The following is a 4607-nucleotide window of genomic DNA, read 5'->3' on the forward strand; positions in this document are numbered from 1 at the left end:
TAACAAACTAGAAAGTGAATTTTAACTGACCCTCAAATACTTTACAGAAGGCATTGTTTATACACCATTGGGTCTCAAACACCTGTACCTGAGAGCAACACCAGAACTCCAGTTTGATTCTTCAAACACAAAGGGCTTTAAACACTTCTAAGCTATCTGTTGTATACAAATCATTGCACACTTTTGATTTTCTTGTTTTATATATAGCAAGCTTAGTTTGTGAAAGGAAAAAATAAATTAGGATTGCTGTTGGGGAGTTGAAGGGCATACTCGGGCCAAAAATAAAGGTTAGAAAATCAAAATTACCAGAGAGATATGCCAAAAGCATCTTCAGGAAAACAAATAACGGGGTTAAATGGTTACAGCGCATATACGCGTGAGGTAGTGCTTCGGTTTGTCCACAGAAGGGACATTGCTCACTTTTTGTTTGTGAGAACCGGTGAATTAAAGAACTTGTTGGCAATGTTGACATCAGGGTGTCCGTGCTGATTGAGATCGAGCGCTGTCCACACATATGATCTTGGTAGAGAAGAGCTTTAATTCACATCAAACATGTATACAGAGAGAGAGAGAGAGAGAGAGAGAGAGAGAGAGAGAGAGAGAGAGAGAGAGAGAGAGAGAGAGAGAGAGAGAGAGAGAGAGAGAGAGAGAGAGAGAGAGAGAGAGAGAGAGAGAGAGACACACACAGACAGACAGACACAGACACCATCTGTTTTCATGATTTACGCAGCTCCCATCAATGGTTTCTATTGAGAAATTCCATTCCCAGAGATCAATTTCCTTTGAGGTGAAAAACTTGGTGTTGTTTTCCTCCCTTTGTGCAGACAAAGTATTTTTCTTCCATTAACAGGAAGGTCTGTTTCTGGTTATTGAAAAGCTAAGAAAACCTTGGGTGACAGGAAGATTATTCTCACAGAATTCCCCCCTTTGTTCTACTCTTTGGAAAGTGGAAACAGCTGTGAAACTATGTCAAGCAGTACTGATTTACGATCGGGCCTCCCTTGGCTCAAAGCTGAAATAATGTTTTGACAAGGGCAAATGAGAAAGCCAGATGTTCAGCTGTGTGGGCAGTAAAGAGATAGACAACATGCTTTGACTGCCAACACAGAAAGAAACTGCAGCTTCTGAGAGCACTGTATAATCCAGCGGATGCTTGTGGCTTTTTAAAATGTTACTTTCGACTGTTTAAAAAGTAATTCTGCCAAAAATGGCTGTTCTCAGCTTGGGAGATGTACAACATCTCCACAATCGCTCCTCTTGTAACTTTGGAACATTTGTGTAAAAGAAACAAACAGCTACACAATAAATTTGAGAGATGGAGCATCCATGGATCGGCAGGACGGCAGGCAGTGGTCTTCTTTAAAGGTGGTCCACTCTTATGGTCAACTCCAAGTGGCCCATGATGGTCGGAGGTTCCTCCTGCACCTCCCAGTCTGGAAAGAGACCCCTACCTACCTCCCAACCGGCCCACCGACACCCAACCCCTCTGTAGAATAGTCGATACATTTCAGCAATTCTAAATTAAGCATAGGTTATGAGGAAGCAGAGTTACTTTCTAAAGCTACTCACGCAAGGTTCTTTATGCACAATAGACAGAAATGTATTTTAACTAACTATTGTGTTCCTTATGAACGATAAGTAAGGATATATTTTGGCTAACTACTGTGTTCTTTATGAACGATAAGTACGAATAATATTTTTCACGAACTGCAAGCCAGAGTAAAAATAAGAAAGTACAAAATCCCAACATTTGCCAACAAGGCAATGTTTAGATAGTATTTCTTCCCATCCCCTCCATTGGCACAAGCAATTCAAGACACTCATCCAATGTGAGTTTGAGCAGTGGGTCAACAGTCCCATTAATTTCACAGTATATTTCAGGTTCTATGGGTTGGGGAGAGAGAGAGAGAGAGAGAGAAGTGATTTATCGGGGAGGGTAGAGGCGGTGTAGGTGTTGGCAGCGGCTTGACCACAGCAATCACAGCAGGCCTCCCCAGATCTGTCTTCGCTTTTGTTGTCTTCTTTACTGAGGAGGAACATCGTCTCACGCACTCCCTGATTATATTTTTAATACAAGCGATGACAACGATCACAGCTATGAAGATCATGAGCCCTATGAACAACCAATGGATTATCCAGGCTCCCCAACTGCCAAATATTCTCATCAACCAAGATCCAATTGACCATCCCTTGTTAAAATTATATTTTGCGCCTTCGGCTTTAATTTTGTTAGCCAAATTATCAATTTCTTCTGAATTATCTGGGATGTATGTGCAGCATTCTGCCCCTATGACCAAACAAGTCCCTCCCTTTTCTGCTGGCAGCATATCCAGAGCAATACGGTTTTGCATAACAGTCTTCCGTATAGCTACCAGCTCGGCGCTTGTTTTATGAAATCCTTCGCTAGTGGTGTTAGCCAGTTTCTCCAATGATGCTGCCAAATTGATAATTTCCCTTGCACTTTTGGCAGCTGCATAAATAGGAAATGCAATCATGAAAAATCTCTCAACTTCTGAAATGGCTCTTTTCGATCTGGCCTGTGGCATAAATGGCAATTGGTCAGTGATCCCAATCCGGGGTAACACAAATCCCAAATGGCACGATCTTGTCCATACCACCAGTAGCCATGAGTATGCCTTGTATCCACACATGAAATACGTACCATTCAGGGGTGCCTTAGGTTTGATGAGGTTATTTGCTTCTATTTTTACAGGTATGATTGTCCCATTAATTCGTCCTTCAATGGTAACCGTCTCATTACCATGTCCAGCATAATGTCGGCATGTTGACTCTCCTAAGTGGGGTCCCGTACCCTGTCTTGTAACTAGGCAAATTAGTCCAATTTGTTTGTGCATAAGTTGAAAATGCGGAGGGTACTTTTCTAATCCTTCCCCCTTCTTCAATCCGTCATAGTTTGTTATTTTTATTGCTTTCGCCGGGCCCTGTATCGCGGCTTTCCGCTCAATAGTTCTGTACTTAGGGTAATACCAATGTTCATAGTTCGTACAATTGTATCCCCCCCCTCTTCCCAGTTACTCCTTATTTCCGCTATTCTTCCTTTCACTGATGCTGGTGTCTTCTCCACTTTAGTTAAAATTGGTCTATCCTGTCTACGGACTAAGTGCCCACACATGTCCTCCCCCTGGAGTGGAACTGCAAACAAGGGTAATCCGTGTTTTGAGGAGTGTGGGAGGTGTGAACATACCCAACATTTCTTTTTGTTCATCACCCTAGCATACTGTAGGGACAGTGCCAGGTAGGTGTTCAGTGGATAATCGGTCAATTCTTTATGTAGGGTTATTTCTCGTCTCTTTCTTTTACCACCCCTTAAGTCCACCTGATGTAATCCCTTACTCCCTTTTCCCATCATTGTAGTTCTCACATTATTAGTGTTTCCTTCACTATCACGCTTACAAGTCGACATTGCGAATTACCCACATGCCAACAAGTGCGCAATTAATCACGGTCATGGTAAGATAGGTGTTGTTCATGTTGCCCCTATCTCTGCTGGTATTGCAAGCTTACAATGTGTGGCGTGTATCCAGGCTGTCTTACCTTCACACTTTACCGCAGTCGGAGTGGTCAGTAGTACCTGAAATGGTCCTTTCCACCGAGGTTCCAAGGCTGTTTTCCTTGTGAAGTGTTTTATCAGTACGTAGTCTCCTGGCTGGAAGACGTGGTACGGCTCTTCCACTGGTTCGGGTAGGGCCTCTTTTACCCTTGTGTGTATCGTCCTTGCGATCCTGCAAAGCTGTTTACAAAATGTCAGCAAGTTCTCGTCCATCATTGTAATATCCAGCTTATCCATGTTTGTGGGGGCAGTCACAGGCAGCCACATTGGCCTTCCCATTAGTATTTCATTAGGGGATAACCCTGTTTCCCAGTTTACTGGCGATCGCTTACTCATTAGTGCCAAGGGTAATGCATCTGGCCATTTTAACCCCGTTTCCGTTATTATTTTTGCCAATTTGTTCTTTAAGATTCCGTTCTGCCGTTCTACAGCACCTGCTGACTGTCGGTGGTAAACACAATGAAATGCTTGTTTAATTCCCAGTGCTTTACATGCTGCTTGTGTCACTTCCCCCGTAAAGTGTCCCCCCCTGATCGTGGGACACTTTATGAGGGATGCCAAATCGGCAGAAAAAGTTTTTTAGCAGGTGCTTTACCACGGTAGCGGCATCAGCCTTTGCACATGGGTATGCTCCTACCCACTTAGTGAACATGTCTACCACTACCAAAACATTGCTGAACCCGCATGACAGAGGCATTTTTATGAAATCTATTTGTAGGTGCACAAACGGCCCCCAAGGGGCTGGATGGGCTCCCAGCTCTCTTGTTTGTCCCTCTTTCTGTTGGTTATGCTGTTGACATACCTGGCAGCTTTTACAAACCCCTTCTGCTATTTTCCCAATTCCTGGTACATACCAGGATTCTTGTACCTGTCTCACAGTCCCCCTCTTGCACACATGTCCATTCAAATGGGCCACGCGTGCAAGCCATGGTAGGATCTCAGTAGGTGCTATGACCTTTCCTTTGTTTGACCATAGTCTGTCTTCATCCGCTGTTCCTCCTGCCACTTGCCATTTGTTACAATCATTTAGCGATGC

This window comes from Eptatretus burgeri, chromosome 10 (assembly GCF_056783735.1).
Source record: "Eptatretus burgeri isolate ZD-2024b chromosome 10, Ebu_testis_v1, whole genome shotgun sequence".
Taxonomy (NCBI): Eukaryota; Metazoa; Chordata; class Myxini; order Myxiniformes; family Myxinidae; genus Eptatretus; species Eptatretus burgeri.